The sequence below is a fragment of the Micropterus dolomieu genome, linkage group LG21, assembly GCF_021292245.1.
Source record: "Micropterus dolomieu isolate WLL.071019.BEF.003 ecotype Adirondacks linkage group LG21, ASM2129224v1, whole genome shotgun sequence".
NCBI classification, from domain to species: domain Eukaryota; kingdom Metazoa; phylum Chordata; class Actinopteri; order Centrarchiformes; family Centrarchidae; genus Micropterus; species Micropterus dolomieu.
In genome coordinates, this window is record NC_060170.1 from 34518492 (window position 1) to 34545823 (window position 27332).

Sequence of the window (27332 nt, forward strand, 5' to 3'; positions counted from 1 at the left end):
GACCTGAATCCAATTGAAAATCTTTGGAGGGAGCTTAAAATTCGAGTTGCCAGGCGACAACCTCGGAACCTGAATGATTTGGAGGCTGTCTGCAGGGAGGAGTGGGCCAACATCCCTGCCGAAATGTGCACAAACCTTGTTACCAACTATAAAAACCGTTTGACATCTGTGCTGGCCAATAATGGCTTTTCTACAAAATATTAACATGCTGTTTGTCCAGGGGGTCAAATACTTGTTTTTCCTCATCAGATGGTTATCAATTTTTATAAATTCATATGATGTGATTTTCTGGAATTTTCTTTGGGATTCTGTCTTTCACTGTTAGAATGTACATATGATTAAAATTATAGATCGTTGCATTCTTTGTAAGTGGGCAAACCTGCAAAATCAGCAAGGGGTCAAATACTTATTTCCCCCACTGTACACACAACCAAATCCTAACAACATCAGTGTCAGATCACACCACCCGTCGCTGTTTGAGCTGTGGGGTTACAAAATCAGTTAGGACCAGTGGGAGCAGTGGTGGTTCAGATTTTGGTAGCAGCCTTTGTAGCGCTGTGTTTGATGTTTTGTTTTGTACGGTGCTATTGACTTTTGCGAAAGCTATGATATTGAGATGGGTTGGAGTGGTAATGCCTGGGGAGAACACTCAGATGCCTTTGTTAACTATGGCTGATTTAGATGGAGGTGATGAAGTAATGATGGAAAGATATCCATTTTAATGTTACTTTGAGGTTTTAATTTTCATGTGTTATTTTGCAACAAGAGACTGGTTGGTGTTTTCTTTTCTTCCATAGTATATGGGGATGTACAGATGGGGATTCAGATACTCAAACAAGGACAATATGAATGAACTCTGGACAAGGACTGTGTGGAGACGTCTGGATTGCATCAACACTACACTGGAAGTCGACACTGCTGAGGAGCTGCAGTAGAATACCTTCCTATGTTTGCTTTGATATAGATATGAATACGTATTTGAATGAATAATACTTAATTAACTATCATATTCTTTTTGTGTTATGGGGTTAATATATGGGGACCTCAGGTTTTTTCTTTTTCTTGATGTTTAGGGATATAGGGTCTAGGCAGGGAAAGATCCGTTGGAGGGTCCGATGGGTTGACCAGCCTGAATTCGGACATTGTTTTGATTTGTTTCATTTCCTGAGGTTTTCACATGTATTGGCTAAACCATATCTCTGCATAGACTGATAAAGATGTCTTTTATTAATCAAACTGGAGTACCATGCGTGGCTGCCTAAGGCAGAGGGGCCGTGAGAAAATTTTCCTGTCTAGATTGTCTTGGAGGGCATTTTGGAATGAAGGCTGCCGGACGGGTTTTTCATTCTCACACTCCATAAAGTTGATATGTTGTTAAAATAATACTATCAGAAGCATGTGTTGGAGAAATTGTTATCTTTTTGTCTCGTAGGGGGGAATATGTGGTATCCAGTATTTGTGCATTTGACGCATAACAGTTCAAAATAACACTGTAGCAGCAGGACAGAGGGTCAGTGACCTCTTAAGGGGAGAGCAGTGATTGGTGGTTATGTAGGGACTGAACCCTCCTATAGAATTTGACCTCTAACCCCTTGTTGTGTTACCTCAAAATAGCACTGTACCCTTCTATGGGTTGGAGCTTTATTTTGCAGACTCAAACCCCTCTATCGTACCTAACAGACACCTAAACATGTCCTATATAAGCTGTGTTCGATGTACAGAGAGACAGAGTGGTTATCGGGCTGGGTCTCTCTCCAAGCTGCTGCAGAGCTTGTAATTGATGCTGAACTCCTTGATTTAATAAACTTTTATGATCAAGAACAGTGTCAAGCGGATTTCTTCTCAACACATCATCGCAGCATTATTGTTCGGACACCACAGAGCCAAAGTGGACTTAATGGAAGATGACCGAGAAGGACACCGCTGTTGAAATCATAAAAAAGCGAGACTGGAGTTTGCCAAAATGCATACTGACAAAGCTTCTGGGAGAATGTCCTTTGGACAGATGAGACAAAACTGGAGCTGTTAGGCAAGTCACTTCAGCTCTATGTTCGCAGACGCAAAAATTAATAATGATTAATGATAACACAGCAAAGGCAGCAAATGTAGGATGTTTATTTAGTGTGACTACAAGGTTAGCATTAGTGCCAACAGCCCTGAAATAAGATCTTATCACTCAGGATATGAAATGAGTGTTTTTCCTGTTTTGTGAATGTTTCCATTCAGCCAACTTTGCAGGAACACATTAAAAAAACACAGGAATTTCCCCTTTTTTATTTTCACTTTAACAATCTGACACTATGTTTTAAAGATTCTTTAGACTCTCTGGGACAATCTAGTCCAGATCTGACAGCTCAAGCAGAGTGGTTTTTAACTGGACCTGGTCTGATGTGGGTTAGCCAACATTTTAAAAAAAGGTGCACAGATGATCAGTCGCTCAGCAACGTAAGTTCAGTTTCCCTTAACTTTCCCCTTCACCGCCGAACCAGAAGCTGACTTCAGCACCAGCACAGTGATCAGAGTCCTACCTGAGCTCCACAGCAGCAGCAGCAGCAGCAGCAGCAACAGCAACAGGTGATCCATGTCCAGGTAGCCCGTCTCTCTGCCGTCCTCCTGCTCTCTGCTCTCAGTGTATCTGCCTACAGGAAGAGGTGGAGGTTCACTGCAGCTGCATGTTTCACCAGTGGGTCAGTTTTCATACTGTCCAGCAGCAGAGGCGTCAGAGTCTTGAGGAGGTTTTTGGAAAAACCCAAAAATAAAAAAGATAAAAAACAAAAGTAAGAATAATAATAAAAAAGAAAAATAATGGATTGATTTATCTATCTATCACTCTGATAATTAATAAAGATGACTGATAATATCTGATATGTTGGGTCAGAGCAGCAGATTAATGAAACTCAGCCTTTAGAGAGAGAGAGATTTTCTTTAACTTTTTATAAACAACTTTACTAACAATATTTCAACAAGCCATTTAAAAAAGTAAAATACAAAAATAATAAGTACTCAAAGAAAGAGCATATTACAACAACTCCACAGGAAAAATGAGTTGGTTTTCTCTGACAGAGCACAAAACATCACCAGAATCCCAAATTATGCAGAACTGATCTATGTCCTTCATTTCTTTGTAATAATTAAAATCAATCAATCATTTTAGCTTTCACCATCCCAGAAAACAGTAATTTTACATCAACATCCACTGAATCGTCAACCTTTCTTTTTCTGCTTACATAATGGCCGTCTTTGTTTGTCCCACGATAAAGTTCAGTAGTTGTTATTTGTATTTTACAGACTGTTTATATTAAAAACCAAGAATAGAAATCTACTTGGAGAAAACCTCTCCTCTCCTCTTTGTGAAAGGGATGTGCGCAGACATTTTGGTGGGCAGGGGCTCAAGTGTTAAATATATTGGCTCCCTTCCAATTCATTTGAATTCTCTCACACTCACGCAATTGTTTAATACTCAGCATTTTGACTTTTCTACAAAATGATCAGTTCACACAGAGCCCACGGTCTTCTTTACTATTCACTAGGTTTATCACAGGAGCAGCAACAGCAAAGCAAACTCTGCCACAATGTGCATGTTTTCTATGCTACTAGTATATATTTAGAATAAATGTCATAGTTTCATTAATAATTTGTTTATTTTCACAAGACAATAAATCCTTTTAATTATTTTGGTGTTATTGGAGTAGCCTACTTAACACTTCAAAACCAAAAAACATTTCCACACTAAACTCTGACTTTTGGCTGCAGGCATATATACATGTTATTTAAATGCTTTTTTTCCACATGCAAGATGCCAAATGAGTAAAGGCTGATTTATACTCCTGCTCCTGGTGCAGCCTTTTCAAATGTTACAGACCGAATGGATCACATTCTGATAGGGAAAAGGAGTCATTTCGCTCGGGTTGTAACGGTCAAATATATTGAGTCACTGTGTTATAGCTGCCGTTTTGGCTGCTAGTAAATGTTACTTTAAAGCATGGGGTACTTCCGGTTGGCTCGGAGGCGTTGCGAGGCTACCCAGCCGACCACTCACAGAGCTTACGGTCCACGTCGACTCGACGTGTAGTTACATTTTTGAGGAGGTGCACGTTAGGCGATGGCGTAGCCTCTGCGTAGACCCATAGCCTACGCCGTCGATTTGACACAGAAGTATAAATTGCCCTTAAAGATGACCTTCAGTTTCACACAGCCAAGCAACAGAATACTGAAATGTCTGTATCAAGATCTATCAGCATAAAACAAACTAATAGAATGGAGAGTTACTACATGAGGATCATCATGTAAATTTTGTGTTTTAAGCAGGACACTTTTTCATATGGTGGTCAATTTTGAGACTTTGGTCTATTTTGCTTCCAGGTCTTCTTTTACTCTAACGGAAATAAAACTTCAAGAATACACATTTAGATGGAGTTGGTTTTAAGCCTGCTAACCTCTGTCTGTTTGCATCTATGGATTTATTCTAAATTAACCAGAACAGGCTAATCTGCATATTTAAACATAACATTTCAGAGGAAAATGTTAACTGGGGAAGTTCTGTGGTGATATGCTGTAGTTATTTTGTTTATCCTATTCACCTGCAGTGACTTGTCAAATGTGTGCAAATAGTTAACGCCTAATTTGCATATCAATGTGGCGATTATGATGACGTTATTAGACATAAATGTTACTGTGTTCACCTGTAGTGTGTCCATCAGTACATTAGCCTGTATGGCCATGAGATATTGCCTTAGCTAAACTTCAACTAACTTATTACAGTAGCTCAGCTCATGAGTCGTGCATGTAAGCAAGTATAGGCCTATATTTCCAGTTTTATCTGGATGACCTGCTGCTGTTGGCGCGGTCATGTAGACAGCCATGCTCATCACACACCTGTCTCACCTGGGTTTTACCGTGAGCTGGAAGAAGAGCGCTCCTCTACCCTCCCAAAGGCTCACCTATCTGGGTGTTGTGTTGAACTCCTCTAAATAGAGAGTGCGGCTCTCTCAGGAGAGAGTGGAGGCTCTGGTGGAGCTGATCCACTGTGTTTTTCCACAGGCGGTAGTATGGGCTCTGTCGATCATGAGACTTCTGGGCCGCACGTCAGTGTCTCAAGTGGTGGGTGTCCAGCACATGAGGAGGCTACAGCGTTGTTGGACAGACTGGTAGAAAGGTGTCAGACCAGTTTGATCCAGCAGCTGGGGCTGAAGCAGGAAATGTCATATCCTAAGCATCCAGCTCTCCTCAGCAGCAAACTGGCGGTGCCTGATCCACGGCAGGCCAGAGCCATCTGTCCACCAGGCCCTGTCCTTCCTCCTGTGGCAGCAGGTGCAGTTTCGCTGCTGTCAGCCGGTGATGCCCCGACCAGAAATAGGCCAAGACAGCCCTCTGAATTCTTTCAATGAGGTCCCTTGGTTGAGGTAGGACTATCAGTCTGAGCAACATAGTTATTGATGATTTTAATTAAATTCTTATTTTAAACCAAACCATGATCTTTTCCTAACCATAACTAGGTTTGGTACCTAAACCCAACCAAATTACAACATTTCACAACGTTAACTACTAGTTTTATGTTGAAAGTCTGATCAGACTTTAATTATTTATTCTTGTTAACTTGCTGATGTCACGATCGCTGGGTGCGCAAAGCAGATGAGAGCCCAAACGCATGACACTGAGAGCTGAGATTGAGTTCCAGGTTTTATTTATCCCAAGCACGACAACAGGCATGAACAGAACTCACGAGTACAGGAACTAGTACTTCCAAAAGGTAGCAGGTAACAACACAACATCCGACAGGACAGGACTGACATGAGACAATGACAAGACAGAAACACCAGGTATATATACACACGTGACAGACATGAGGCTAATGAGGCAGGCAGAGAGAGCGAGAGAGAGAGAGTGAGAGAGAGCGAGAGCGAGCGAGAGAGAGCGAGAGAGAGAGAGCGAGCGACAGAGAGACAGACAGACAGACAGACAGACAGACAGAGAGAGAGAGAGATCACTGGGGTAACAGACATGACAAGGGTTACCGAACACTAGACAAAAGACAAGACAGACCCCCAAAACCCAACAGACCAAAATAACACTAACAAAACACAAAAGTGCAACACTAAGGATGGCCAACCAGCAGAGCGTGACAGTACCCCCCCACCGACGAGCGTCTCCAGACGGTCAACAAAACCCAAAACAGCACAAAAACAAGGCACAAGCCGGCCCAGGGTGGGCGGAGGGAGGACAGGAGGAGGGCAAGTCAAGACAGAGTTCAAGGGGTTGGCAGGACGGCCAACAGCAACCCCACTGGGGGCCGAGCAGGAGGCAGACGGTAAGACCTCTCCGGAGGTCGGCACCCAAAGCTTGAGTGCTCAGGAGGCACAGCTGGGCTGGAGGCCCACCGGCGAGACAGCTGGGCTGGAGGCCATGGACCGGACACGAGGGGCTGGAGGCCATGGACCGGACACGAGGAGCTGGAGGCCATGGACCGGACACGAGGAGCTGGAGGCCATGGACCGGACACGAGGAGCTGGAGTCGGTCTGACCACCGACTGAGCACTAGGAACAGGAGTCAGCTGGGCCACCGGCGAAGCAGGTGCCGGTCGGACCACCGACGGAGCATGAGGAACAGGAGTCGGCTGGGCCACCAACGAAGCTGGTGTTGGTCGGACCACCGTCGAGGGAACAGGAGTCGATCGGACCACTGGTGAAGCAGTTGCCGGTCGGGCCACCGACGGAGCACGAGGAAGAGGAACAGGCTGGGCCATCAACGGAGCTGGTGTTGGTCGGACCACCGACGAGGGAACAGGAGTCGATCGGACCACCGGCGAAGCAGTTGCCGGTCGGGCCACCGACGGAGCACGAGGAAGAGGAACAGGCTGGGCCACCAACGGAGCTGGTGTTGGTCGGACCACCGACGGAGCACGAGGAAGAGGAACAGGCTGGGCCACCAACGGAGCTGGTGTTGGTCGGCCCACCGACGAGGGAACAGGAGTCGATCGGACCACCGGCGGAGCTGGTGCCGGTCGGTCCACCGACGGGGCACGGGTAGCGGGAACCGCTCTAGCCACCGACGGAGACCTTGGAACTGGTGTCGGTAGGACCACCAAGTGAGACCTGGGAGCAGGAGTAGGCCAGGGATCAGGCAGGCGGCTAGCAGCGCTAGCAGGCCCGGGATCACGCTGGTTGCAGACGGGTCGCTGCTGGTGACCTGGTTGCCTCCGATGACCACCACGGGAACCCGAAAAGATGGCCAGGCGACTTCCCTCGAAGGAGGACTCCGGGGGAAGCCTAGCCTCCATGCTATCAGGCCATAGGCTAGCTGCCCGTGCTGCCTCTGACTCCCTGGCCTTCATGGTCAGGTAGGCCAGGAGAGTCATAGTCCCTGAGTCCTGAGTCCTAGGTAGGGCAGGCAGGCGGACGGACAGGCTAGGCGGAGGACTAGCCACGCTTGCCGAGCAAGATACAGGCAGGACAGGCGCAGGGCTAGCAGCGCTAGCCAAACAGGATACAGGCAGGACAGGCGCAGGGCTAGCAGCGCTAGCCAAACAGATAACAGGCAGGACAGGCGGAGGGCTAGCAGGCCGGGTGTTAGCCATTTCCAGGCTAACGGACTGAGGAACTGATGAGGACTTGGCTGGGGGATCGGCTGAGGTGTGGAGGAAGTCACAAACCCACCCAGGGAGAGAGTCTGCTGCTCCTGGCTGAGCAGCCAGGCTCTTCCAGGCAAGGGACACGATAGCTGCCTTATGGCTAACATGACTACCACATATTCCTCAGCGTCAAAAGCTCCCTCAGCACGTCAGTCTGTTCCTCAGTTAGAGTGTCTGCTGGGCTCCTTAATTGGTCCGGTCATTCTGTCACGATCGCTGGGTGCGCAAAGCAGATGAGAGCCCAAATGCATGACACTGAGAGCTGACATTGAGTTCCAGGTTTTATTTATCCCAAGCACGACAACAGGCATAAACAGAACTCACGAGTACAGGAACTAGTACTTCCAGAAGGTAGCAGGTAACAACACAACATCCGACAGGACAGGACTGACATGAGACAATGACCGGACAAGGACAAGACAGAAACACAAGGTATATATACACAGGAACTAACGAGCAGGGCGGGAGCAACACAGGTGAAAGACATGAGGCTAATGAGGCACAGGTAGGGAGAGAGAGAGAGAGAGCAGGGGAAAACAGAAACAGACATGCAGAGGGATCACTGGGGTAACCCACAAGGGTTACCGAACACTAGACGAAAGACAAGACAGACCCCCAAAACCCAACAGACCAAAATAACACTAACTAAACACAAAAGTGCAACACCAAGGATGGCCAACCGGCAGAGCGTGACAGCTGATCCCTATAAAAACAACACTAAAGGGTACCCAGGGCGTTAAAAACTGGCAGAAAGAGGTCTTGACAAAGCTCAAACAAAAGAGGACATTTTCTCATAATTAAAGACAGTTTCTGGTAATTATCAGACCTATTCTGCTAATGATGAGATAGTTAGTCAGAACCTTCACATTTTCTCTCTGGTCAATGCAAAGAGTTAGCATACAAAGAAACCAAACATTTCCAGTGAAATCCAGCAAATAAACACTGTTGAACTGATTATAGGGACATTATGTAGTTTCCAGCGGCCACTAGCGGTGCGGATTGCAACCAGGTGTGTGCTCGTACGCGTGCTCGCTTGAACTCGTGAGCGAGCATAATCCAAAACACAAACGCTTTCATACAGAAAAACCACAATAAACGCAGGAACATCAGCATGCAGGCTGTGGCTTTTCTCCAGATATGTTCAGGCTCTGTAACTTTAACGTTCCCAGCTCGGACACAGATAATCACCGGCGCCGTACCTTTCACTCAGCACAGCGAGCCGCATATCGGCACAATCCTCCCGAAAAAAGGCAGAGTGACAGCGGCTATAGACAGACAGGGAGACAGCTTCAAACAATATACTGGAAACTGAGGTAAACCCCCACTGCAATGTTACAGTAAAAGTTTTATCAGCTGCAGGTTGAACTAATCCATACTCATTACATGATCACGGTACATTTACTGCATTTAGCTGACGTGCTACATCGTTAGCTCGTCTGCTGCTTTCAGTAACTATCTTTACTATCTGTGTATCTGTCACCGGAGGCTCAGCAACGTCAGCACAGCTAATTGTATTGGATGATCATGAAACGGTTAGTGAGCTGGACTGAATATTATAAGACTGTGTCACACTTTATAACAGTTAGACCGCAGTAAGTAACTTTACTGTAACTAGTGTTAGTGGGTAGCTCTTCTTCTGTGTTGTTGTGACCGTTTTATTGCAGGGTTGTATATATATGTGGGTCACGTTAGTTACAGCGACTGAGAGGTGGAGAAGCTGTGTACCTGAGTATTGGGAAAACCACAATAAACCTAAAGTGAACGTTACAAAGCAAACAGCGACAGGTCTGAGCTACTGTACCGTAACGTTAGTTAGTAAAGAAATCGCTCCTCATTTGCTTTTTACCGTTACATCCTTTCAGGCTAAATCAACAGTGGTACACAGGATGGTAACATGGGTCGCGTCAGTTGGTGAAGTAATGTGGAAAGTGATATAACTTTTTCACCAGATAACGTTAGCAACTGCTCAGCGTTAGCCGGCGAGCTAACGTGACTTTCTCTGTGTTTCTCCAGCTTTACTAATGCTCACTTTGTTCTTACTCCACATCATCTGAACCCGTTTGGTCTGATGGGCTTCAGCACATAAACCTTTGTTGGTGTTTTATATCCTTACATGGAGTCTGTGTTTTGCTGTGAGCCGGTTGTTTTATAGTGTTAGTGGACTGCATGTCGTTAGCTGCCGTGTGGTCGCTGTAATACGAGAGAGGAGAGCGCACAGGGCTCCGACCCGGAGTCCCCACATTAAAAGCAGAATAGTGGCTGATGCAAGCAACGGAGAAAACAGGCGTGTGCTTCATTTATAAGTGAGTTTTGAGCCCATTGACAATAAGGCAATGAAAATTTGATTCATTTCTTTGAAAAACTTACATATAGCCCCTTAAAAGTCAGGGCTGGGGAGAAGCTAACATCAGCTGCCAAGACCACCTCCTCTGACCTGCTAGCAATAACACAAGACTGGGAGCAAAAAGTCAACTTGGGGAGGCAACAGAAGTTTTTCGAGGTCATTTTGAGGTCAGAGTGAACTTTGACCCCCCAAACTCTAATCAGTTCATCTTCGAGTCCAAGTGGACATCTGTGCTAAAGACAGAAGAACAGACAGACAAACTGAAAACACAGTCTTATATTTTATTAAACTGCTTTTTCTTTGAATACAGTAGATGATAAATTTATGCAGGTTTTGGTTTTTAAATGGCTATGAGCAGACAGTCACGTAGTGTCGTACTTTCCACGTCCAACAATGATCCACCTGGACCCGACTTCATTTTATCATAAAAGTGCCCTCATACTGTCTTTAACTGATAACTTACTAAATGATTCGATATGATTATCAAATAAGCTAAAAAGTGAAGTCAATTCTTTTGTTACTGTGGTGTATAACATATGTGCATTTGACCATTACTGTTTAAAATAACACTCTAGCAGCTGGAAAGAGGCTCAGTGAACCCTCCTATGGAATTTGACCTCTGACCCAGTGTTAGGGGGAGTAGAGATTAGTGTTTATGAAGGGACTGAACCCTTCTATGGTGTCTAACAGATGGTTACACTTAACCTACAGCACTGTGCCCTTATATGGATTGGAGCCTTAGTTTGCAGACTCTTATATGGTATCTAACAGATACCTAAACATGTCCTATATAAGCTGTGTTTGATGTACAGAGTGGCCATCGGGCTGGGTCTCTCTCCAAGCTGCTGCAGAGCTTGTAATTGATGCTGAACTCCTTGATTTAATAAACTTTTATGATCAAGAACAGTGTCAAGCGGATTTCACACATCATCGCAGCATTATTGTTCGGACACCACATTACCAAGTTAAGCAACATGAAATGAAATACACAAAATGAATTACAAAAAAATTAGTTTTGCTCCGATTTGTATAATTCTGCTCTTAGTCAGATTTGAGCTAAATGTGCTCTTGCGGCCATCAAAGGAACAAAACGTCGTGGAGGAGGAAATCTGTCTCTCAACACTTTGACTTTAATTTAATATCTAACAGGACTCGGCCAACGTTGTTCCAGAAGGACTTCTAGATCGGCCTGGGTCGGCGTGGCTTTGGTTCTGAATTAAAATTCAACTATATATTTGTGAGGACTTTTTAAAGATTGACGTCTTCAGTAGGAACCAATGGGCTTGGAGCTGAGAGCCACAGACAGGAAGTCTGATGGAAGACTAACATGCGGTTGGTTTTGCTCTTTTCATGTTGAGAGTAACAAAAATAGAGATTCTAATATAATCTAATAATTCCAGACGGATTTTTTAAAGGGAACATCAGTATAAAAGTGTAATATCCTGGACTGAGCTTATGGTGGGTTGTGTGGCAGCTGAGATGAGCTCCTTGGAGGTCCTACTCTGCTCCCTGAGCTCCTTCCTCTTCAGTCAGCTGCAGAAACACCCAGGTTATAATAATCCAGCTCAATGTCCTCCTGCCTGCCCGGCTTCTGCCCCCTGCTGGCCTGGAGAGACATGACAGCACACATGTGAGTTAGTGCATCCCTCCTCCTCTTCTTCAGTAAACACAGACCGAGTGCTTCATCTCAGTCCTCTGAACAACAGACACAGTCAGTACCTTATAGTAGAAATAAAGGGCAACGTTCACCAGTGCCAGCACCAGCAGCAGAGTCAGCGGCCGGACGACCAAAATGATGAGAGGAACTGTTGGACCTGATCAAACACAAGGACAGTCATCACATCACATCACACACCATCATGAGCCCATCAGCTCCCATTAAACACAAACTGTAGTGACCTGAAATCTCCCAAAACCACTTCAACATGGAGTTGTGGGATTCTGTCCGTCAGTAATCTATATCAACAGATATCTGAACGCAGAATCTGGAGGCAGGGGACCAGGTTTTGGTATCAGCAGCGTTCTGGTTTCTGTTTGCAGTCTGACCAATCAGGTTTGAGTGGGCTTTGGTTGCAGGTAAACAGTTTGTGTTGAGCTAAAAAAGCGGAACGCATCGAATGAACTCTGGAACCCATCAGCTATCGTCTGACGGGGATTTAGCTTTTACTATGTTTTTTTAAATGTATCTCCTGATAACAGCAGATGGATTCAGGGACTTGTTTGACAGAGACTTCTGTCTTAAACTTTACTTATCCCACCCTGTTTAAGTGCACCCCTGTTTCAGGTAACAATAACCTCCACAAAACTAACCTAAAACTGAAAAGAAAAATAATAATAAAAACTCCTCCAGGATGGACAGACATGCAGTTGTTCCACATTCCCATTAAAACACCCACATACAAACACTAAGAGCTGAAATCAACCTAAGCGTCTTTATCCAACACTCCTTTTCCATCACGGGGAGGGGGGGCAGTCGTTAACGGTAATTAGGGTTATTGGTTGCATTTGAAGCAATAAGTTTTACATCCAATCAAAATTAGGATGTTAACAAATAAATCAGACAACGCACAAGCAATTGATATTCCCCAAAGTTATGGTTCTAAGACTTAGACAAGAACAAGACCGAATGCAGTCGAGTCCGAGACAAGACCAAGACCATAAAAAAGTGGTCTTAAAACCGGTCTCAAGACCAAGACCGGTCTCGGGTACTACAACACTAATGATAATATGTCCCATTCCCATGATATCAAAATTTGCACTATAGGTCACCACTATGGCAGTCTCTGGCCCGTCATTGAAGGTATTCTTGAAGACATTTGAGAGTTCATCATTTCCTGATCAGCTGTTTTAAAATGTTGATGTCTCGTCCTGCATTGGGGCTGTTTATTTACCATCCAATGAAAAGCCTTTCTCAATTCGTACGGTGCTGCTGAAGCATATGGTTTGTGGAGGCCGACCTGGAACCCACTGATTACTGTGCAAAACACAACTTTATTCACTGATTTTGTTATTTACTGTGCAAAACACAACTTTATTCACTGATTTTGCTGAAACTGGATCTTATTTGATGGAGAATTTTTTTTTCTGGTGTTCTCTCTGATGTCCCTCGGCTGCTCTGCCTCACCTCTTTACGGAGTTTCCTGAAGGTCACGTAGCTTCTTGCTGAAGTAAGTTGACTTTACTGCTGCCCTTTTCTAATAACTCCGACTGTGCAACTAGTAGTCAGTTAGCTCACTCTGCTTTTTAGATGCCCTCTGAACGGCAAAGGAGCTGGATGCAATTAGGGTAAGTAAAATGAAAAAAACAACGCTTGTCTGTGTGTTTATCCAGCAGGCTGTGTTATTCAAATAGAAGAACAAACAGGTAATCAGTGTCACATGATATTTCTGAAATTTCTTCATTCCTTTTATTTTTCCTGCTGACTTCCTGCGTCCCCGTGGTATTTAGTCTACATGTCAGCTAAAGCGAAAGTTTGTACTGTGAGAGGAAAATAGATAATAGTGTAAAAACTGTTGAGCGGTTCTCTGTGTCTTCTGCAGACACGATGCTGCCATGAGTTTCTCCTCTCATGCAGCAAACAGCAGCAGCGAGCACTCTGCGCCGTTGTCGCTGATTCCGCCCATTAGAACCCCCTTAATAGGGTCCCATCAGCACGGACACCAATGAGTTAAAAAGTCTTTGTTTCAGGAACAGAAACGTTTCACCTTCCTTTTAAAAAGTGGACTTTTACTCTTTACTGTCATGTCTTTTATATGAGCTGTCCCAAGCAGCTGGATACAGCGGTGTATTGAAGTCTTTTTAGTCTCTGCAGAACGAACACATGCAGCAGTCTGTAACATCTAAGTCGGATGATGATATGTTGTTAACACAATCCTCTCGTTGTGCAGAGCAGGGCTTTCTGATGGACATTAGCCTGTTTAATTTCCTCCTTTAATTCACATTGCTTACTATTTGTTTCATAGCGACGTCCGAGGAGGAATTCATTAAACAGAATGACGACGGTGAAACTGATCTTTCACTCAGCAGCTACCAGCTGTTTTTAGATGCACGTCCTGTTGGGATTTACAGCTTCCTCTCTATGTGGACTGCCACAATAATACTTTATACTATGAAGAGATTATATCCATAGATGTTTTAGGAATAATCATCCTAGAATAGAAAAGCATACACTTTATTGTCCCTGAGGTGAAATCTGTCTTAGTTACAACCTGTTGCTTCAGAACACAAACATGTAATAAAAACTCATTATGAATAGAATCAACAAGACATATTAAGACATGAGAGACATATGTGACTGTCCTGACAACATGACTGTAAAAAATAAAGTGCTATATGCAAAAGTCTGGTGCTTTCATGGCACTTTTCTCCACTGTACTAGGATTTTGTTGTAGAGTTCAGCAGTTTAGAGGTCGGGATGAACGATAGCATAAGTGTGTTTGAGTTACATCTTGGCTCTCTGATTCTTCTTCTTGATGGCAGAAGTTCACATTCAGGCAAGACAGGATGCACAGCGTTTGCAGTCATTGTTTCTGTGTGTTTCCTGACTGCTCGCTCCAGGCTCTGTAAGGTCTCCTGCCAAACTTAAACTTGTTTTCTATCATATTTGGTAAAACAACAATAAACATGCAGAACACAACATGTTTTGAGCCTTTTATCATCAGCATCATCATCTTCCCCTCACTGCTGCCATGTCATCTGAATTTCCATCCATAAATCAGGATATCTTCAATTTCTCAATTTCTTCTTTTGCCATTTAAAAAATACAATATTCCTCCTCTGAATTGGTCAATTCTTCTTTAAAATCAATGACCAAAAGATTAAATAAAAAAATGATTATGAAGTGAGTCTTCGTCCAATAGACATTTAGCATCTCAATACAGCAGGAAAATACAAGATAGGCTAGAAAATTTACTAAATATACCAAATTATGCCTTTAATTAAATAAGAGTGTACGAAACTTAATAGAATGCATAGTGAAGGATAAGCAATAAAACTATGATTTACAGATGTATACATAAATGACCTGATATACCTGCTGTCTCTAATTTGATTCACACATTTTCAACACGATTTTACCATAAAATAAATCATGAAATATTCAGTAACCATACATTGCTTCAACAATAAATATTCATATTGAAGTATCAAAAACAACTGAAGGTTTTCCTCACCTTAACTTCTTCAAAATTGGCAAAAGTTTCTTGAAAACCACCTGCGGGTCACCGATCGACAACCTCCGTTTTGGCCGCCTCAATCGAAGGACCTATGGTGGAAGAATTTCGGCCCCCTGGTGGATTATCTGTGCATTGCATGTATCTGACTGTATACATCAGGTTTTTGGGGGGAAAACTTATCACACTAATGATGTAGAGGTCTCTAAAGCCCATGTTTCATATATGATTCACTTGGCGTTACACTTAAGCTGCGAACCATGCAGTTATTCTGAGCTGGTCCTGACCTCCCTGAGGCCCTTAGCAAATTTCTGCTTTGGGCCCTTCTATTAACTCGTGAGCCGTGTGAACAATTTACCATGGCTTTACAGTCACACCTGACACCACAGTGCTCTCACTACTACCTCCCTCCTTTAACCGTCTCTGTAGGAAGCCTGAATAGAAACCTAGAAAAATGGTTTGAAAAGACTTCTGCGCACCAACTCTCATGAAGTCAGATAAGACTGGGGGCCAATCTGCTGGGTCATTTGGTGGAGCAGCAACTGTTCTGTACATCTCTGGCTTTACTAGTACTGGCTGAAGGTGCATGTACTTCCCCTGGGTCTGTGGGACCTGCTAAAGAAGTCTGGACGGGTCTACGCTGGTACCGCCTGATTATCCAGCATCTACTGCCAAACTTCAGCATAGCCCCTGTAAATTATAGATTTCAAGAGGCTACTTGATGGATATTAATATTATCAGCTGCATCAGCTCCATTCAAACGGGCTTTTCCAGGTTTCCTCTAATACATTTTCAAAGGTAAAATGCTATTTATACTATAACTTGACTGAATAGGTGATGTTTATTATTTACTGAGAGACGTGCACTGACATTGTGCAGTCTGCCCTGCTGATCAACATGTTGTTAGTCAATGTGAATCCACTGCTTCCATCTTGCATCGGTCCAAAGTTGAAAGAAAACTTGTTTTGAAATGAGGAGTGCCATCACCAGGGGTGTTTTTAGGATCTTGAAACATCGGGTCTTAGCCCATAAAACTTCAAATCTGATGAAAAAGCCTGTCCTGTGTGCAAAACGACGCTGAGAGAAGTATAATGGATGTAAAATTGATTTTATAGTTAACTAGGGAAAATCTAGTCACATAGACACAAGAAGAGATTCTACATTACATTAAAATATACAAAGCACAGTTTGAGAAACCTGTTAAAATATCTTACCACTTAGGGAAAGAAAAACCTTTAGGAGAGACGGCCTCTAGTGTAAAGTCACAAAATAGGTTAGAAAGATGAGAGAACATTTTAATCCTTTAACTCATCAGAGAACAGTTTTTATCTTTTAAATCATTTTAGCAAAAACAGTCAAAATAAAGACTGATTAAAACTGTCATTACTATTCTTAAGAGATATTAAGAGTGTTTTTGAAAATGCTTATAAGTGTGTTTCATTTAATCATTCATTTACTTTTTGAGTATTGGGAGAGAGAAAAAAAGAACAATAACTTGTGTTTTTCTTTACTCAGTGAGTTTAATCATATTAATTTATTTTTTATATACTGTGTCGGAGAATATCTGTTGAAGAGGTTTTGACTGTAGAATGTTTGATTCCTTTAAAGGTTGTAACACATCAGATATGGAGACCTGAGGGAGTCAAAATGGACGGGGTAGAAGAGGTTGATTGATATAAGATTTTCTGTTGTTATGAGAAACGTGATTTATATGAACACAATTTATTCGTTGCATGTAATTGTTTAAGGGATGACAATCTAGAAAAACAAGGTAAAAGTAATTTAGAAGATGGGCAGGGGTTTGTAGGAATTATTCTGGTCTACGTGCAGCAAACAATTGTAAAGGAACAATGAACTGACAGACATTAACCACGGTACATTTCTTTAGAAGCGTTATTGCTAAGAGGCTAAAACTGCTGTTGCTTGCAGCTGTTTTGAAATTAAGATAAGCCTTCGTGTAAACAGGAGAAATTACTGTCGCCTGTGTTTGATTTTATCACCGTATCATTGTGTTTGCAATGTACAACCAGAGTCCTTTTTCCTCGTGTGTGTCACATACCTGGCAAATAAATCTGATTCTGAAATGTGAGTTCAGGCTGACGTTAGACTGAGAAAAACACCAGAAATACAAATGTTTCTGTCACTGCACTGAGTTAATGGGAAAGATGTGTTTGGAGCTGAGAATTTAATGTCATTACAGACTATGTGTGCACCTCAATATATGCATGCATTTGTTTTAAATTGTCTTACGTGTCTGAGCACATTGAAAGCACATGAAACATTGTTTACCAAAGAAGACTATTTACACAAGACATTTAAACTGAGTAATCTAGTGGATGCGGTCCAATGAAAATGTACAGACATTGGGGAAACTAAACAACCACTACACAAACGCATCTACTTGTGATTTATTTTAACCAATATTTAAAGCTCTGTACCTTCTGTATTATTTAAAATGGACAAGCACTAAATCAGTATATAGAGTGGATAGAAAATCCTCCTAGAACAGCTGAACTTTGTGATTAATCAGAGTCACTTTAAACCTGAGTTTGAATGTGATTGGTTAATTCTGAACACAGCCACATCCCCAGTTATAAGAGGGTGTGCACACTTATGCAACCAGGTTATTGTAGGTTTTTATTTTTCCCCCTCGAAGATTTCAGTTTGTTTTTCTATTGAATTGTTCACATTAAAGGTGGAAAAAGTTCTGACATGATTTATCTTTGTCTCATTATTTTACATCAGAAGAACCCGGCATTTTAACAGGGGTGTGTTGACTTTTTCTATCCACTGTAGTCTGACCAACACAATATTAGATAGACTAAACATACACTGTTATTTCTTGTGAGTCAGGCCTGTGTTATGATGAAATTAGGTGAAGCATGGTGGTGGAGAAGTAGTACCAAATTTTGATAAAGATAATTTTAGTCAAGTCATGGCATTAAATAATGATATAATATCATCAGGTCGGCCTGCAGACCACAAGAACAGCTAAGTTCACCACAGTGTGTTATACAGTAAGCGCTCAATACAAAACCCACAGTTCATCCACCAGTTAATGCGTCTTCATCTCAGTTCAGATCTCCACAAGAGTTCATCGATCTGTATCCCAGTGAGCAAACAAAAAATACTCAGGTCAAAAGTTGGCCAACGCAAATAAAACCAAGTGACGCCTCTCGTGTTTAACAGACAAGCTTAGTAATTTTCAGACAACACTCTGAATATCAATAATATATATATATATATAGGTGAAAGATTATCTTAAGAGGTGGTATTTAATGCAGATATGAATGAGCTGGGCAGATGCAAACATTTAGAAAATCAGGCAAATGCCTTTTCAGTTTAAGGCTTTATTGTTCTACTGAAACAACTGAAATCCAGTGAGCCACACCATGGCACTGGTGGCCTGTTGGAAAGCAGCCTGCGTCGCTCTTTAACTTTCACTTTCCATTAACGGAGCATTAAAGCGTCTTTAGTCTCTGCAGAGCAAACTACACTCTGTAACATCACTACAATGATTCTGATATATTAACAGTATCCTGTTGTTGACAAGAGCATCGCTTTCTTTTGATGGATATCAGTTTCTTTTCATAGCCTGCTGTTTAATAGCGATGTGTGTCGATAAACAGGATGTGGCCGGTGAAACTAATCTTGGCTTTCACTCAGCAGCTACCAGCTATTATTTATTCACAAAACAATCATTTTTGAGATGCAGAGAGAGAGAGAGAGAGAGAGAGAGAGAGAGAGAGAGAGAGAGAGAATATGGTGGATAAAACAGTCCTGTGACGCACAGCTTCCTCTGCAGGTTTACCTGCTTCAACAACGAGCTGCTCCTCGTGTTACTGTTACTGCCACAATAATTATCTGCGTTGTGAAGATTATTTAGATGCTTTAGGAATAATCAGATTGTATTGGCTGCCTGTGCTACTGCAGAGAAAGCGGTTTAGTTGGCTACATGTCCATAATAAAAGTGGCTGGGCAGCAAGCTGATATTTTATTACTTTACTTGAACAGTTTTGTAAATAAAGTGACTTGTTCCTTTTGGTGATGCATTCATTATTCCATATAATAAACTTGTGTGGAGAGAAGTTATGAGAACAGCACAGCTTCCACGCTAAAAGAGCTTGTTGATAAAATCGGGACAGTTTTAACTTTGTGATATTATAGTGACACTTTGAAAATGTTATGTGGGATAAAGTATCATAATGAGTCGGGCGCATTTAAGCATTCTTTTAACCATTTCACCTTGAAGGTGTAGTTCAAGTCACAAAAGTCCTTGCAGATATTTTACACATTTCTTGACTGATATATTAAACAATTGCTTATCATCAGTTTGATATAAACATAAAATATATATATATTTAGATTGTTGAGTGTTAATCCAGAAGCAGCAGAAAATTGGTCAATTAAGGATATAGCATATTCAATCTGATGTTAAAAAAGGCCTGTATCATCAGCTAACTGAGTCAATCGGATTTCTTTACCAAAAATAGACAAACCTGTGATAATGGGATTATGATGAATATGTAGTTCAACCACCAGCAGGAACAAAAAGGTGAAATAGGGCAGCCCTGGCGAACTGATCTAAGTACAGGAAATCTTTTGCTGGTATTTGGGTACAATATAACACAACTGTTAATATTTTTATAAAACATTTCTACAGTGGATATTAGTTTTGGTCCAAAATCAAATGTTTGGAGTGCTTTGAACAGGAAGTAGTGGTCTACAGGATCAAATGCTTTACAGACATCGAGAAATACAATCAGTGCATCGGTTTAAATGTTATCAGAATAGTCCAGCAAGTCAAGAACAAGTCTTATATTTGAACTTATGTGACGTTTAGACATGAAACCTGTTTGTGTTTCATTTATGATCTCGTGAAGGCCTTTTTTTAAACCGCTTAGCAAAAATGAATGACAATATTTCAATGTCAAATATCAATGTTTAAGAGAGTTATAGGTCTCCAGTTTTCTATAAGTAAATGATCTTTATCAGGTTTGGGGAGAAGGCATATTAAGCCTTGCTTCATACTTGTGGACATTTCCTTTTTAGCATTACATTCTTTCAATAATTCAAGTAGAGGACTTTCAATGATGTCAATAAAATCCAACAGAAAGCCCATCATTACCTGGCATTTCCCTTTTTTCATCGACAAAACAGCTTCTGAAATTTCTATTTTTGTAACGGGCCGTTCACATTCCAGTTGAAAGTGTTCAGATATAGTTGGTGAATTATTTAACTGACTCAATACATTTATCACAATCATCGACTGAGTATTTGACTTATATATATATTGCTATAAAATGAGCCAACATGTCTAGAGATGTCCAAGGGATTAGAGGTGATGTTATCATTAATTTGAAGGATATTTATATTATTTCTTTTGCGGTTTCTCTTCTCTAAAGCGAAGAAGTAACTAGAGTTTCTTTCCCCTTTTTCTAGCCATTTTGCTCGGGACCTTATAAAGGCCCCTTTAGTCATTTCAATATACATGTTGTCTATTTTCTCCTTTAGTTTCTTCATTCTTAAAGTTTATCTTTAATCAATAAAGCACTTAATTCGTCCTTTGGCTATGTTATTTTTTTAAATTTCTTTACTTCGTTTTATTGCTTTTACTCTGATTTTGTACTTGAAGTATTCCCATTTTTGTATGTGATTCCTTTCATTGTTATCAAATGTTTTTCACCAGATCACAGAATCCCTCATCATTTAATAATTTATTATTTAGTTTCCAATAACCACCTAAATGACTGTTTTGTTGTTTTGTTCCTGCTAAATGGATTGAGATTACTTTGTGATCTGAAAGTGGGACTTAACTATGAGCTGATTCTGAAACAAACTGTAGACAAGAGGGAGATATAAGCCATAAATCAATTGTAGATTGTAGGGATCTATTGGCATTAATCAGAGTAAACTCATTAATGTCTGGGTTTAAAAAGCGCCACACATCTAAACTGACATCAAGGACTCAACTATGTCTCCGTTAAACTTGTTAAGGAGAACGGCGACACCTGCTGATTGTTGAGAGGAAATATGGCAGAAATAACATTGTGCTTTCCAAAACTTCACATCACAGCCTACTGAGTGAGTCTCTTGTAAAAATATCAAGTCTGCATTTTTTTCGTCTACTGAACATAAAAATAGATTTTCTTACCTCTGACATTAAGAGATATTATTTTTAAAGAACTAAAATAGAAGTCTGACATAACGAAATAAAAACATGAAACTATTAACTGGAAGTCTGTTAAAGGTTGTAGGAACTAGTTCAGAAAAAAAACAAACTCTTAAGACAGAGAATATCAGGTAAATAAGCTTACCACCAAGTTAAATACTCCGAACACGAGTACCTGAAATATTTAGTGGGATGAACGTGTTGCTCTGTTAAATTGTAAATTAACCCATTGAGACGGGGAGACCTAATAATAACAGTAATAATAATAATAATAATAATACGACAGCAATACGACAGCAGGTTCCTGCCATTTGGTCTTCTTTCATCAGCTTGCTTCATTAGAGGCCAGAGTCTTTCCAGCTGAGTGAGATTCTTTTCCTTCATGACATCGGCGTTGAGAGAAGCTCTCCATACCTTCAATCTGAAGGTGCGCATGATGGTAAAGCGTATGATGATGGGGCGTGTGCTTTTATCCCGTCTTGGTCGTCCTACCCTGTGCCCACCACGAATCCAAGCTTGTTCTTTTCCTCTGGGATGATTTCAGCAATGATCTCCAGCACCTCCTTTCTCACATCCTCATTGTTGCTTTCTGGTAGATTCAGAAGACGGAGGTTCTCCTGCTATAACGCTCTGAGGCTTCTTGTTTCTCCCTCCCTTTTCTTCACTGTGTCATCTGCTCCTTTCCATTGGATTTGCAGCCCTTTCATGTCTTCTTGCTCTCTCAGCTGTATTTTTGATGACCATTTCTTTAAACTTTGAAAAGCGATCATTCAGGCCGTTAATGGCTTTAAGAATGTCAGCATTGGAGACCGTCTCATGTTCTGCAGACTTTCTTGGGGTTTGGGCTGTCCGTGGGTGTGACCGGTAGAGGTGCACATAAACCAGAGAATGATTTTTCAGGAGACACATCCATTATCAAGCCTCCTTTTTTTCACATTTTTGGCGTCTCTCTTGGACATCTTAATAATAGCAAACAGTTCTTAGGGTGGTTCACTCACTTTGGCCGATTAAAGTCTTCGCTCCGGCTTTGTTTAGCTGTGTAGGCGTACTACATACAAACTTGAATACAGGGCAACTTACAGCTCCTTCACTCAGGACTCTTCAATGCTGCGCTAATGAAAGGTGTGCCGTTATCACTGGAGATTTTAGCTGGGATCCCCCAGCGAGGAACGATCTGTTAGGATGTTGGAAATGCCTCTACCCCTTTAGAAAACATATCTACTATGACATGAACCAGTATCTGTTTAGTTCCTGTTTCATGCTCCCTTTTGACACATGGTCTCATCTGTGGCTCAACTCAGCATAACAAGGAAACAGATACTTACTTCTCATCAGGCCCATACCACACTTTGTCAGAAAACGTGCAGCCTGCTCTTTCCCAAACAGCTCTCTCCTCTGGACTCGCTCTCGCCTGTAATTCCTGTAAGTCAGCAGTAGGAGTCATTAAAACATACATTGGGTGGTTAGTGTTTGTTTTGCTGCAGGCTGCAATGTGAGCTCTGGCATTCTCCTGTGAGATAGGATCAGGTTTGTTAGTGTGAGCGTCACATTTACACACAACAACCATTTTCTGGAACAGCACAGCACCAAGTAGTTCAGCAACCAGTTTGTGATGAGCGACAGGTTTGCCTGTGGATGATAAAAACTTCCTGTTCGCCCACAATCTCCAAAAATCACCCCAAGAATACTGACTGTCAAATATTGACAGTTTTGTCCCCTGCATATTTACATGCTTCTGTCTTCAGCTCTGCTGCTTGTGCAGAAGAGTTTGAAGGGAGCGGTTTTGCCAAAATTGTCTCATGCAAAGTTGTTACTGCAAAACCTGCTCTATTTTTACCAGTTGCTGGATCATGTGATGCTGAGCCGTCCACAAACAACTCAATTGTCCGCATTGTCACAAACTGCACGTCTGCATTCATTACAGGTGTCTGCCCTTATCACTGTAACACGATCACGCGGCTGCCCTTCATCAGGAGACGGGAGGAGAGTAGCAGGGTTTAGTGCAACACAGTGTTGTATCTCAGCCACCTGGCTGTGGAGAGATGAGCTGTTTTTCATTCAAGCTAAATCATTGATACTGCATGTAGAGCCGACAAAGTCAAATCTAAATAGTCCTCAACGTCACGCGATGCGGTGGCTGCTTCTTCAGGACGTTTGGCTGCAACAGAGTCCGGTTTGGATGAAAAATAGGCTCCAGGTCTCAGTCGTCCCCCGTGGTCAACACTGAAGTCATGTGACCCCCCTTCTCGTCAACTGCCTGGGTGAAAGTTTTGTTACAGTCTGGTAGACCGAGGGTCGGTGGACATTAAAGAGCCAGCTTTAAATCAACAAATAAATCTCAGGCCTTCCCCATGTGCGGTTTCTGCCCGTGGTGCCTTAATGTGAGAACTGTCATCCCTAAAACGATAATTTACCTGTTTCTTTCTCTCATTATGGTCTGAATTGCTTCAATTTGCTTTGGGGTGGGAGGGCTTTTTCTTTTTCCCTTTTGCAGTGATCACATGAGCAAAAACAATATCATCTGCTAGCTTTACGGCCATCATCAGGAAGGAGTTAAATCTAGAGACGTCTTTCACAAAGATTTGTTTTTTTTTGTTCCTGGAACAGTTCTTACTGTTTTTACAGAAAATATTTTACAGTGTACCTGAGGGCGACTGTGAAAGTCAACATTTAGATCTGATGTCTTTTTGTCTGTTTGTCATCCAGAGTCCTAAATCCTCCCACCGGTCATGTTTAGCTTTGACCAGAGAGACATGAGGAACTGAGTTTGGATCATTCACAATAACTGAAACATATTTTATTGCTCAAATACAATCACTTCAGCTTTAGTGTGTTTCTGAACCATCTGTCCTAAAGATCATATCAGCACTAACATGTACGTGAGATGTGCAGCCTAGTTCTTGTGGAGACACTAATTCTGTCTGTGTGCATGTAGTTTAGAAAAGTTTTTCGACTGCCGTGATTAAGGAATGGTTGACAAAGTTTACTCGTTGCTCCTGGCGTCCTCCACTGATATCAACTCCCTTTTTCTCAGTTTAACTGTGATGCCGTATCAGAAACTCACAACACTTCCCTCAGGAGTGGAAATCACTAAATATCTTTTAGAGCAGTTTGAAATATTATTGTGTGTTCAGGCGTGTGTTTACATGCTTCAGTGTCTGTGTGGTGCTCTCACGCCATTCATGCGTAGGTTGTTCTGTCCTTTCAGCTCCTCTGTCCTCGGTTCCCCCTCTCCAGTCAATCAGCCATTTGCATATTTTAATTCTCCGGACAATCTCTAGCCCAGTGTCCAGTATTTTTTTCTTCTTCAAACAAGCGTCAGATATGCCACATCCTCTTCCCCTGTCTCTACGACCCCCGGCTCTTCCTCTTCCTCCGTGCTGGTCCTCGTACGTCATCAGCTGTGTGTGTTTTTCCTCTTTCTTTTGTTGTTTGGGGAATTTTCTCTGTGTGAAACAGCTTCAGCTTTTCAGCGTTTGCGTTTGACCACGTCCCTGACTTCTGGCTTGGTGTCATTGATGACACAGTTTCTCAGGAGGTGTGTTTCTCCCTCGGGCTCCCGGTTCTTGTGAGCCTGTGTGCGCTGTGGATTCCTGCAGGTTCCCCCTGCTCCTTCTCCCGTGGCCTCACCCAGGGTGTCGAGTTGAGCGTCAGTTTTCAGAACAGCATTGGCTTCCTGTTTTCTAACTATAGTTTTTGCGCTGACAGCTGTTGTGTTGCTGTCTGTGTTGCTGGTAGTAGCGGAGACACTGATGCAGGCCGGTTCTGTCTTCTGGACCGGGTCCAGATCAGGACTGAGATGTGTTAAGAGATGCTGTCCCCGCCTTTTCTTCCTGTCCCTGAGAAGTGCTTCCTCTAAACAATCTGCTGTCCAGTCTGTTCTAACGGTTTCCTCTTTTTTGTTTTGTTAAAGTTTCTGACTGTCTGAGACGGAAGCTGCCCGTCACTGTAAGCCACTGTACTGTACTTACTGTAGTAAAAACGTCTCTCTTGCCTTTAGATATTTAACTTTAGAACTAATTTGCTCGAAATCTCCTTTTTATGTTTTAAATTTGGGAGGTTTGTTTTGTCTTACACTTACACAAAATATTGTTTTTCCTCTAATAAATCTTTTTATTTTATACCACAGAAAAGCTTTTATACTAAAAAAGTTCACACGCGTTCTGTCACACATCAGCAGTAAACACATTCAGCATCCAGCAACACTGTACATTTACTTTGTATTCCCTTAGAATCCCCCCCCCCAAATAAGTCCTGTCACTCTCACGGCTCTCTTTTTATTTTCCACTGTCCAAAAGTGATTTCCTGACTTCAGTACTTTTACACCAGAGCTTTGTTGATTCGCACAGCTGCCCCAACGTCTCAGCCACAGTTTGGAGGGGAGGTTTGAGGTCCAGAGTCCCAGACTCCAGCCGTGCACGGTTTCACCTTCAGCTCCGAGTGTCAAAGTCCTCTCACGCGTGTGAGGAGCCGACAACGCCAAAATTGTGCTGGCAATCCGAGGTTTTCAAATAAATAACTCAGGCAAACGCTTGTCTTTCTGTGAATTTTATTCAAGTCTTCTGCAGAAGGACTCACAGCAACACATATTCGCCGTGTACATGTGTGCGCAGAAAATGCACGTCAGAGTACAGGGCAGGTAGATTTGTTTCTAATATTAGGCTATGACTTTATTCTCAAAATGTCAGGGGACACAGATATGTGGGATATATTTTTTATATTTTCAGTCTGAACCACCATCTATTAATAAATCATCATTACTGTCATTTCATAGCTTGTACCAAAGACAGTGGAGACAAAAATATCTGCGTCTCAGTGTCAATGAAAGTGTTTATTTTGTGGGAGAGGGACAACGTTCCCTCTGAGTTTATTATTTTGCAGCACAGATGAGAGCTATGATATCCTGTAGCAATCCTTTATATAATGCTCTATGGAGAAACATTGAAGAGAAAATACCTCCCATTCCCATACAAGCAACGAGAGCCGCTAACGACCTAAAAAGTTATACTTGACTCTGAGTTGGAATTTAAAACACAAATTTAACAGTGTGCTGTGAATGTGAAGAACTTTGAGCTGCATTTCATGTTTGAAAGGTGCTGTAGAAATTAAGATCATGGGTTCAAACCATGAAGTGGTAGAACTCTTTTGTCTTGTTCGGTTATAATTATTTTTTGTCTGCTGCGTTTGCTCACATTATTGTGAGCTGCGATGAGCTAGAAACACTTTGGGGAATAACTGGAAATGTGTTGCATGGGGTTCCACAGAAATACGAGCCCAATTTTCAGAAAGGCCACGCCCCTCGCACTGTGTGTCCGATTGACAATAGAAGATAATTATTTACCAAAAAGAAATCTCAGTGGAGACAGCTTTCTGCCCTTTACTTTCTAAATTACATCTAAACTTCACCACACTTTCACTTTCTAAATGTCTACACTGCGTTGACAGAAAATGTATTTTGAAATGGTTGACCTTTGCTTAGTCTCTTTGTTTATTTTAAGTGCTTCTTAAACACTTCTGCTTTTTGGTTCTTAGAAATGTAAAGAGTGTAAAGGTGAGGCAACCACAAAAAGCTGACTCCAGCTACAAACTGATCTCTGTTGGACTTGAGCCCGTTTGTAAATGTGAAATAAAGACAGTTTTGGTTTTTCATATATATGTAATGAAGATTTCAACAACACTGCAGTGTATCCTCAATTTTTAGATGCCATCTAAGCTGCAAAGGACTTGGATTCAATTTCAGTATGAGTAAGGAAAAAAATGCTCGTTTGTGGGTTTGTTGCTTCAAGGCAACATTTGCATTTTAACTATTTTCCATCACATAATTATAAATTAAATGACATGAATCAATTACAGTTGTTTCTGAATGCTTAAGCGCAAATCGTGATTCTTGTAGCACAATTTCTAAAACTATTAATACGTATAGCAAAACCACTCACTGAGTTTGCAAAACTAAAAGCACAAACACTGCTTTGCACTCAGTTTGCAATTTTGTAACACACACTTTGCAAAACTGTAGG

At 41.9% G+C, this 27332-nt stretch overlaps 1 protein-coding gene and 2 long non-coding RNA genes across 3 annotated transcripts in view; 1 reads left to right on the forward strand and 2 right to left on the reverse strand.

Moving 5' to 3' along the window:
- LOC123960356 (scavenger receptor cysteine-rich type 1 protein M130-like) overlaps positions 1-27332 on the forward strand; it is a 549618-nt gene that overhangs the window by 476715 nt on the left and 45571 nt on the right. The gene's annotated exons all lie outside the window — the stretch shown is intronic.
- LOC123960237 lies at positions 14128-17728 on the reverse strand. The gene is made up of 2 exons (XR_006822485.1): positions 15144-17728; positions 14128-14552 (listed from the first exon to the last, which is right to left on the reverse strand). It is a non-coding gene; the product is annotated as an uncharacterized LOC123960237 (long non-coding RNA).
- LOC123960234 lies at positions 21631-25284 on the reverse strand. The gene is made up of 3 exons (XR_006822482.1): positions 24491-25284; positions 22700-22701; positions 21631-21844 (listed from the first exon to the last, which is right to left on the reverse strand). It is a non-coding gene; the product is annotated as an uncharacterized LOC123960234 (long non-coding RNA).